We start from the raw sequence: 11,186 nt of genomic DNA, 5'->3' as shown, positions 1-11,186 counted from the left end.
TTTTTCATGGTTTGACGTAACATCTCGACTGGAATTTCCGCAATTGCTTCTCGGATCTTTGCCTTCAGTTCTTCCGTTGTAACAGGTCTACTGTGAAACACTTTGCTTTTAAGGTGACCCCACAAAAAGTAATCGCAAGCTGAGAGATCAGGCGATCTGGGAGACCATCTAATGTCACCGTTTCGTGAAATGACACATTGTCCAAACAATCGCTGTACAGCTGCCATCGATATTCGTTCAGTATGTGACGTTGCTCCGTCTTGTTGAAACCAGGCTGTGTTAAGAATCGGTGGAAATCTCTTTTGTTGTTCCACAAAAAGGTTTTCAAGCACGGCTACGTAACGAGCCGACGTCACTGTAATCGCAAGACCGTTGTCATCGTCAAAAAAATAAGGGCCTATAACACCGTAAGATGACATAGCACACCACACGGTCACTTTCTGGCTGTGCAACGGACGCTGGTGTAGCTGCGTAGGATTTTCTTGTGCCCAGTATCTGAAATTTTGCTTGTTAACAAATCCACTGAGGTGGAAATGCGCTTCGTCTGACATCCACAATTCGTGAACAAACTCTTCGTTATCGTTTATTTTCTGAAGCATTACATTACAGAATTGTGCTCGCACAACTGCATCGTTCGGTTTCAGTTCCTGGACGATCTGCAACTTGTACGGATGGAATTGCAAGTCCTTCACTAACATTCTTCGAACTCTTGAACTATGCAATCGTAAAGATGCTGAGAGACGACGGATTGACCGATGTGGACTTCGTGTGACAGCATCTTGGAAAGCTTGACCATTCTGTGGTGTACGCTCACGGCCTGGAGGTTTCTTTTTCATTCTTGGCCGAACTTCTCATTTTCTAGTTCAAGATATTAGATAATAGTGTGCAAAAAAATTCCATTGAATTCGGATAAGATCATTAGCAATCATGGTATAAATGATTGTGTGAACGATCAAAATATAGAAATTCTACTGTAAATTCAATTTCTTCATACATTAAAGAAAAATGAAAAATATTAATTGTAATCCATTTCATCAAACAATGTAACAAATAGCTGTGATTGGCTAACAAATGTTAATGTTTTAGCTCATCATAGTACTACGTAACAAACGGATTCATTGATAGATTATAAATCTTACATTAAACCTGTAAAAACTATCATATGTAATTTTTTTTGTTATAGTTGAGTTATAAAGAAAATAAAAGATCTTTTTTTCTTCAAAAGAAGAGAAAACAGATTAATCGTAAAGCTTTAAAAAATAACATAATAAAACTCTTAAAATTTATCAAAAAACATTACCTATTTCATTTTCCAATTAAACAGAAACCTGTTAAGTGTTTTTGGTTAAACGTATTTAACAATAAAATAAACTATCTGTAAATATTTCCTATTTAATTTAAGTTAATAAACAAATAAATAAGTACTTGAATAGAAAATTAACTTTGTTGAATAAACAAGATAAAAAAAAAGTATATTTTTCCTTTTATTTTGTTAAGGAAAAATTTTAAAATATAAAATTCAGAATGATTATTAAAAAAATCAAGAACCGCTAAGCGAATTCTGGTAATTCATGAATCTTTTTATTTAACTTTTAAGGAAGGTTGTAGGAATAAATTTAACCATTACTGGATGAAAAGTAAGGATTTAAATCGAGTACGTCGTTCACCATATTAACGAACACCCTGAACTAGTCTCGCGGGAGCTGCAAACGGCATTGGACCTTCTCTGCACACGGAAAAAAAAAATGGAGGATTAAAGGATAAGTAGATTAATGAAGGATAATCAGGATAAATCGAATCAGGTCATTTTCGCTATGAGAAAATGTGACTGTCCCGGTGAAAACATGGATGGTATCTTGTTTCCACGACCAGAATGTCTTAGGTACCTCCAGGTTTATGATACTACCAGGTCAAACGTCGATCTAGATCGGCGTTTGACCTGAAAGAAACAACTGAACGCGTTGTACAGGGAACTGCATCGGCTGTTGTAGAGAAACTCACGTCTGACGTTATCCAGTGCAGAGAAAATGGAGGATTAGTTAATCAGGATAAATCGAAGCAGGTCATTTTCGCCATGAGGAAAGGTGACTGTCCCGGTGTAAACACGGACGGTGTCTTGTTTCCACGACCAGAATGTGTGAGGTACCTAAGACTGCACCTAGATCGGCATTTGACCTGGAAGTATAACGAAAATAAAGCAACTGAACGCGTTGTACACGTAACAGCATCGGCTGCTGTAGAGTAACTCACGTCCAATAAAGTACTGATTTACAAAGCTATCCTACGACCAATCTGGGACTTATGGTGTGGAGTGGTGGGGACAAGTTATACAGAATGTCCATGAAGTCTTTAAATTATTACAAAAAAACTATTACAATTACAGCTGTCCAGTTTGTGGCAAAAGAAAGAAAAAATTATCAAGTTTTTTTCACCATATCAGTAAACTTCAACATGTGAGGCTTTTTTCGTTCGTAGAATGTCCAACCAATAATCAATTTCACGTCATGCTTTGGTCAACATTTCTTCGATAACACTAGCAACAGCATCAGTTATTCTTCGTCTCAATATGTCCAGGTCAGGTAAGTGTAGTGAATAGACTCTGTCTTTAACATAACTCCGGAGGAAAAAGTCCAACGGAGTTATGTCCCATAATCGTAGTAACTAGTAATCCCAATGTGGTGGTGTGTCATAATACCGGAAAACCACCCTAGGTTGCAAGTCATTTAATTGAGGTATAGCAAAGTGTTGCAGCATATCCACGTAATTGTTAGCTGTTATTGATTGCTCAATGAGAAACCAATGATTCTGCTAAACATCAAATCCGTACCATACATTCACTTTAGGGGAATTTGTCATTTTTCCCTGGTAAAGTACGGATTTCCTGAGCCTCATTTTCTCACCTTATGCCTGTTTACTTTCTCTGAGGTGTGGAAAGTAGCCTTGTCTGAAAAAAACACACGCTGCAGGTTTCATTGTCATTATAATCCGTTGCAAAATGTCGGTCGCAAAGGCAGCATGACGGGTATTTTTTTTTAATTTTGCTGTTTAGCTCAATTTGTTTAATTCAGTAGAATTTGAAACAAAGTTTATTTCTAAGAAAAATAAAAGTTCATTAATTTTATTTTTCAAGTTGTTTTTTAAAACTGTAAAATTTGTATAAATTATTTAATGACATTGACAATTTATAAATTTATCAAACAATAAAACATTTTCGGTCTTTTTATTTTTCTTTCTAAACAAACTTAAAATGTTTTTAATTTTTTTATATTACGTCATTAATTTTATTTAAATTAAAAAAAAAAAAAGGAAGAGAGAAAACATAAAAGCAAAGCGCCAGTCTGATGAATAAAGATTTAATGAAGTCAGGGATAAACTAACAATAAGCCATATTTATAGACCATCTCCTTGAATTTAAACTATTATGTTTCAATATGCGTTGTTCTACATTCATTAACACCATTTTATATTGTTTGTTCATAAAACAATTTTAATGTGTAATTTTACCAAAACATGAACTCAATTTTAAAATATAGTTTATTTAAAATAAATAATAATAATTAAAAAAAAAAAAAAAAAAAAAAAAAATGATTAATGGCATTTAAAGAAAAGTATATCCTATATGTAATCGTATATTTAACTACATGTTTAATTTGAAATCATAAAAATATAATTACATCGTAACAAATAATATGTATAAAATTTTGATTTGAATTTTAATAATAAATATTAAACTTATCATTAATTCAATTTGGAATATTTTTAGTTTTATTCGGACGGGACATAAAGAATCTTCAAATTATAAAAAAAAGCTGTCAACAAAAGTTGTTATACGAGTACTTTCTTGGCAATAGTTATTTATTCTTATATAGTAAAAAAATAATGATACATGAAAATTAAATCGATATTTTTATACTTTGGTCGTCTTCCCCACCCTAAATATTTCCTCAAAAGTATATATTTTTTTTAATCTCTTAGGAAGATATAAAATAAATCGGTTAAAAAATGTGAAGTACAAACGAGGTATGTTTTTAAAGTAAGTACCGTTTTGAAATTCCGCCGCTGCTACGCTGCGTTCGGCATTCCACACATTCGCACTGTGTTCCCGCATCTATTGGCAAGCCGCAGATGCCATTACGGAAATATTCGACTGTATTTACGTTTGTATGTGAGTATTTAAAATGTCTCCGCTGATGGAGAATCCTGCCGACTGTGAAATACGTGGTGTGATTCGTTTTATTAGTGGTAAAGGCGTGAAACCGTCTGAAATTCATCGTCAGATCAGTAAAGTGTATAGAGAAAACATTACAGTGATGGAATGGTACAAAAATGAATTAGAACTTTTAAAAATGGCCGCCAGAATGTTCATGATGGGGAACGGAATGGACGACGTTTTGTCGTTACTGAAGATTTGGTGGAGAAAGTTGACGAAAAAGTGAGAGAGAACAGACGCTTTATGATTTCTTCGATGTCTGAAGAATTTTCCTCAAGTTTCAAGAAGTGTTGTTAATGAAATTGTGACCGAACGCTTAAATAATCGACAATGATGTTGTCAAAGCGACTGTGTTCCAGTGGTTATTAAGTCAGACGGCAGATTTCTATGACGACGGTGTTTAAAAGTTGGTTGCACGATACGACAAGTACCTTAATATTGGTGGCAATTATGTAGAAAAGTACATTAAAATACAGGATTTTACGTAAAAATAAAAGGTACTTACGTATTAACGCCACCGCAGCTACAGCTTTATTTAAAAACAAAGTAGTCAATCGGATTTCGGTGGAAAATGGGCCGATATAGAGTTTAACATATATTCAAAACAGTCTCTTTATTAATTTTAGTAAATATTTATTTATTTTATAAATATAATTTAACCAAACTTAACCTACGCTCGCTTCGCTCGCTAACCTTGACTAATTAACACCGTAATTTTTTGAGTATTTATAAATACCCAAAAAATTCAAAAGTTAAGTTTGGTTAAATTATATTGACTACTTTGTTTTTAAATAAAGCTGTAGTTGCGTTGGCGTTAATACGTAAGTACCAAATAAAATTTTTATGAATAGTGTACGGTACTTCAAAAACATGCCTCGTAAATAAATAGAGGTTTTATGATTTTTGGGGGCAATTTTTTTTTTTTAAATGGTTAGATAAGCATATACATATACATATACATATACATATACATATACATATACATATATCAAGGTAGTTCATTTCAGACACGCTTGCTTCCGCGAAAAAGAACGGCCCGTAACTTGCCGTCGGAATACGGCACAAAAAGAATTTTAGGTAGTCTCATTCCACTGCAACATTTCGTAAGGATTTTCTGATTTCCAGATACGTACATTATGAGTGTTTTCTTTTTCATTAACATGGCATGTTAATTCGTAACTGAATACGCTACGATAAAGAAATTCTTCATCGTCACGGCGTATCATTTCATTTTTAAAGGTAACACGCAAATCATGATTTGTTTGCTTTAAAGCTTAATTGTATCTAAAACTGGTTAAATTGCTCTTTTATTTCACATATAATTAATAAATGTATATGGAACTTAAGTAATATTACATAGCTTTAAAACCCCTATATTCATTTTGAAACACACGGTTTAATGCAGATCTAGCTTGAAATCTGTAGAATTAATTTGTATCAATTCGGATGTAGTATATTTGTGCTAAGCACTGATACACTATAGAAAATTCCTATTAATTGAAAATATGACACCATAAAGCACAGGAATTTAAACAACCTTATTTTTTTAAATTTTTTAAAAAATCACAAAATTTCATGTAGGGGATTAAAAAAAGTGAATTTTGTATTAAATTAGAATTACAATTTTTAAAATTATAGATAGAATAACCTTAGTTTTTAATTTTAATCTTAATAAAAGAAGCGTTTATATTACCCGTTATGAACAGATTTTATTAACCCACCGGGTTGGTCTAGTGATGACGCGTCTTCCCAAATCCACCTGATTTGGAAGTCGAGAGTTGCAGAGTTCAAATCCTAGTAAAGGCAGTTACTTTTATAAGGATTTGATGAATACTTTTGTTTTTGTTTAACCTCTGGGTCCGCAGTTAAGCAGTTTTTTCCACAGAGGTGAGATGAATGCTTTGTAGCGTGTGTGAAAAATGCCATGCCTGACCGGGATTCGAACCCAGGACCTCCGAGTGAAATGCCGAGACGCTACCACTCGCGCCAAGGAGGCCAGCACGGATTTGAATACTAGATCGTGGATACCGGTGTTCTTTGGTGGTTGGGTTTCAATTAACAACACGTCTCAGGAATGGACGACCTGAGACTGTACAAGATTACACTTCATTTACGCTCATACATATCATCCTCAGGGTTTGATTGGATTTTTGAAGTGATTAGATTTTTTTTGAAAGGTGTACTTTAAATATTCTTAGGATATATTTATTATTTTTTTTGTTCGGGTAGCTTAATTAAAAGCTTAACATTGAAATTGTTACCTGAATGATTCCTGTAAATAATACCTCAACGGTAATTACCGGAGGCCAAACAAGAAAAAGAATGAAAGACAGATTTAATAAGTAAGTTTATAATAAAACTAAATCCTGATAAAATAAATTATGAATGACAAAATTCCCTTTTTTATAAAAAAAAATATATATATTAATAATACATTTTTATTTATTGGAAAATAAATAAATAACAGATGAGAATAAGATAATTTATAACGTATTTACAAATAATAAAATAAAAACAACAGGAATATACATCTTTAAATTAATATTTTTATTATTATTGTTGTAAAAATGAATATTCATATATTTATAAATCATCGCCTACGACGAGGTTATGATAAAACAGGTTAGATTAGATAAAAATAATATTTGAAAGCAAAACCGTGCGGGGAAGGTTGGACAAGTACATACTTAAAACCGTTACACATTTTAATTAATTCGACAAGGTTTTTTTGAAGCCACCTTTAACTACGAATATAACCTCAGTACATTATACAAAAAAAAATCAAAATAAATACACTCGCGCACGGACGGATGAACGCGCGCGCACACACTTACCGGAGTATAAAGTTTTAGAAATTATTAGTGTTGAATTTTTGCATAATTCATATATTTTTACTTTAATGGGTAGGAGCTAGAAATGGGCGGGGATCTACGTGTAAAGGTTGTGATATAATAATTGGGTAAATGAATATGTATAAATCTCGTTATTAAAAGAAATAATGCTAAGAGAGAGAGAGAGAGAATGAGAGGGAGAGAGAGAGAGAGAGAGAGAGAGAGAGAGAGAGAGAGAGAGAGAGAGTGAATGAGGAAGAGAGAAACTAAGAAAAAAACATTAGTCTGGGGTTACGTATTTCTATTTTTTTTTTAATGTTTTTGTCCATTTTTTTTTTGTGTTGCAGTAGATAAAATTTCTTTTGAATTTTATAAGCTTGTTACACTATATTTTTAACGAAAGGATTTATTAATTAAAGGAAACGTAAATTAAAAAAAAAATGTTTTTCTAAACCTATTCTTTTTATTTATCCCTTCCTTAGACCGGACATGCAACTAAGCATTTTTAAACCTATTCATAGTAGTAAAAATACAGATTTTTATTCCTGACTATAAAACAACAAAACAATCGAAATAAAAGTAAAAACTAAAAAAAAATGTAAAACAATAAAAAAAACAAAAAAAAACAACAAATTTGTAATACTTTTCTGGATTGGTTATTTATTGTTATTTAATGGAAAAATATTGTACACGAAAAAATTACCTAAATTTTTTTTTTTTGGTGTTGGTAATTTATGATGAAATTTTATTGTAAAATTACCGGAATACGTTTAAATAAATTTAAATCGATATTTTAAACTTTAATCGGCTCCCTCACAACCAATATTGACCCCAAAGTAATTTTTTAGAGTCGCTTTATTCTATTTGTATGCGTCACGTTAGATGATATATGGAGGTGTTTAGGGGGGGTTGCTGTATGCCTCATAGGCGAGGCTCGTGCTGGTCCTTTTTTTGTGATAAAATATATATATATATATAAAAAAAAAAATAATAACTGGGAGATGGCCAAAAAATAATGTAGCCAATGGGGTCAAAGCGCGCGGAACCGTGCAGGGCCACGAAGGTAGCCCCTTTGCTAAGGACGTCTTGGCTCGGTCACACGCAAGAGTGACTGGGTCAGGATGCTCTGATGAAGCTATAAGGACCCTCAAGGTTTGAGGGCGGGCGCGCGATGTCGGGGGGGGGGGGTATGCATGAGGGCATACTCGGACCTTGACTAAGTTGACCGTCGGGGGAGGGTAGCCCTCCTTGGGAGAGGCATCACGGCATTCAGAAGTGGAGGTCGTGTTGCTTCAATGAATCAGGAGGGACCCCCGTTGGGAAGGTCCAATGGGTGAACAATGCTGAAAGGTGGTGGATAAACATCGCCGCGTCACATAAGATCAACCGAGGCAACCTCTTCTAGGCGGTTATCGATTGGCCTTGTGTGGTAACATAAAAGTGAATTCATATTTTCAATATATGGTCTCCCGTTTATGAGTTTCTGCACAAGATATGTAGCACCGTTAATGAAATTATCAAAAATCGAGATATATCGTCTTAAACCTTTCAGACCAAATGTAAATTTTTTTTTATACTAAGATGAACCAAATATAAACGGTAATTTTTTAAAATAAATTTATTGTTAATAATATACACAAATCATACCTTCATCATTTCTCTATATAGTCTCCTGCACGTTCTACACACTTTTGCTAACGATTTGGAAACTTGAATATTCCTTGTTCATAAAAAGTTTGAGGACAGTCGTCAACAGATTGTACACGCGCTCTTCAGCATCTTCATTGTTTTCGAATCGTTCCCCTCCAATCGATTCTTTCAGGAGCGCAAACAAAAAATAGTCACAGGAAGACAAATCTGGACTGTAGGGAGGGTGGTCAAGGGTTTCCCAGTGCATTTATCCAATTTATATCTTATAAAAATCGCGGTTTGAGGCTTGGCGTGGAGATGGATGACATCTCTAATGAGCATACCCCGTCTTTTGTTTCGGTATGCGGCTTTTGTTGACTGTAACAGCTGGCAATAGCAAGTCACATTCACCGTTCGTTGATCGGGGAGAAAATCAATGAATGAACTCTGCTTCATTAAAAAAAATCGTTACAAGAACGTTTCCGGCTGACAGACGGGTTTTGGCCTTCACTGGGCATCCTGACCCGAGAGGGGAAGTCCATCTTCTATGTGATGGTTTTGGTCGCCACGCCACCCCCTCCGTACCTAACCCTTACGGGGTTTATTTGAGGTGATCTTTAGTACCACAGCAATTACATCTTTCAGTTTAGCCTCAGCCAGGATGCTACCGATTCAAATGCTACAAGCGACATTCCTATATGTGTACTACTAACATAAAATCCAAACAAAACACATCTAGCCAAGTCTCAAACAAGACTGATTGACTTTCGAAGGAACTGAACTCTACCTACTCGAAAGTTAAAAAGAGTTCGACACACAACGAATCATAAAACGCAACATAAAAACAATAACAAAACATAACACATAACTAACGAAAAACAAACAAATCTATAACCAAACAGAAACAAACCAAACAGCAACAGTTTAGCAAACCATAAAACAAAATAACAATAAAACCAAACATAAACTCAAACAGCGAAAATTCAAGCGGAACATCTACTCCTTCAACGATCAACCCTCATCATTCCTTCGCCACTCCTTTCTCGCCATTTTTGATTCCGGTGGGTAGTGATGGACCCATGTCTCAGATCACGATGCGCCTTAAAAAATCGACTCCTTCTTGCCGAAATCGATTCAGATATGTGAATTAAATTACTGGTTTTGATGTCGGTTCCATTTATTTATTATAATAACTATTTTGGATTGTTTTTACCTGTATGCATTGTAAGTAACAAATTCGCTTTAATATTTTCTCTTAAATACTTCTGAAGAAAATCAGATTTTTTTTTTGCGATAACCTCCCTGTTTACGCCATTCTAGCGTAAAGTTTCCGTTATTTTCTACGAATTCCAAGCTAGGGTGGGTCCCGTTGTCTTATTACAGGAATGTTAAATTTCACTTTGTTTCGAATTTTTGTGTTTGTCAAAACTACCTGTTTCTATTATTTGTCCTCGTGTTCGACCCTCCCTCCGTCATCCTTAGTGACCGCGTCCATTCTTCTATCGAATTATTTTTGACTACCCCTTTCATACACCCGTTATTCTTTCGTCCCCTTACTAATACATGCACACATCTCTTGTCTTTTACACACACTCTCTTCTGTCCACTACCTGGATCTGGTTTCCCCCTTTTTCTTTCGCCATCTTTTCGGCAGAGTAGATCCAACATCTCACCAGTGCAGTCGCCTATGGCCATACTCTCCTGCAAACTTTGTGGTAATTTTCTCATTCAAGCAGAATCTCAAAACTCGTCACTACACATCTGAGATTCTACGCGTCACCAAACCACATCACACCTCTGTATTCCTGATACACCAGTGCGGACTACGCCCAGGATTACATATGTATTCATCTGTACTTGCTTTTACGAGTTCATCTCTTGCTAATATTTGTGTGTGATACAGGCAAGTGCAAATTATTCATTATTATTTATATTAAACGTTTATGTTTTCCTCGTTCATGTGTAGCCCATTTTATGGGTTATTAAATGCAAACTATCGTTCTTATCAAATCTACTTTTAATTTAAACACTACTTCAGAATTATAAAACTTATGTGCGATATATTTCATATATTATTATAGATAACTATTATTATATTTCGTGTTGTTCATCAAAAGTTCGTGTTCAAACGTCAGTTACTCAGAGCAAATTACCTTTACTTGAAAGGTTTATTGCAATCAACTCTATCATTTAATCTAATTTAACTTGTTAATCGCCGAGATTAATTCTTATCTATTCATGCACTGAATTCATATTCTCTTAATTTAATCTAATCTCTGTTACACTGTGTATTTATAAAGGTTTATTCATGTATTTTTGAATTTAACAGCATTATTCATTTGTTAATCCAGCTGATATATTAAGTAGTATTAAGTCATGCTAATTTCATAATTTCCTGTTATGTTTTAAGATTATAATTATAACATAAATTCATTTGGTACACTTTCAATAAAGTCCAATTTCTTTTGGCAAATACTAGCTGTGTGTTTTTGTTAACTTTACCCAACACTCCCCTT

Source organism: Lycorma delicatula, chromosome 11, assembly GCF_047948215.1.
Source record: "Lycorma delicatula isolate Av1 chromosome 11, ASM4794821v1, whole genome shotgun sequence".
Lineage (NCBI taxonomy): Eukaryota > Metazoa > Arthropoda > Insecta > Hemiptera > Fulgoridae > Lycorma > Lycorma delicatula.
This window is presented reverse-complemented; position numbering follows the sequence as displayed.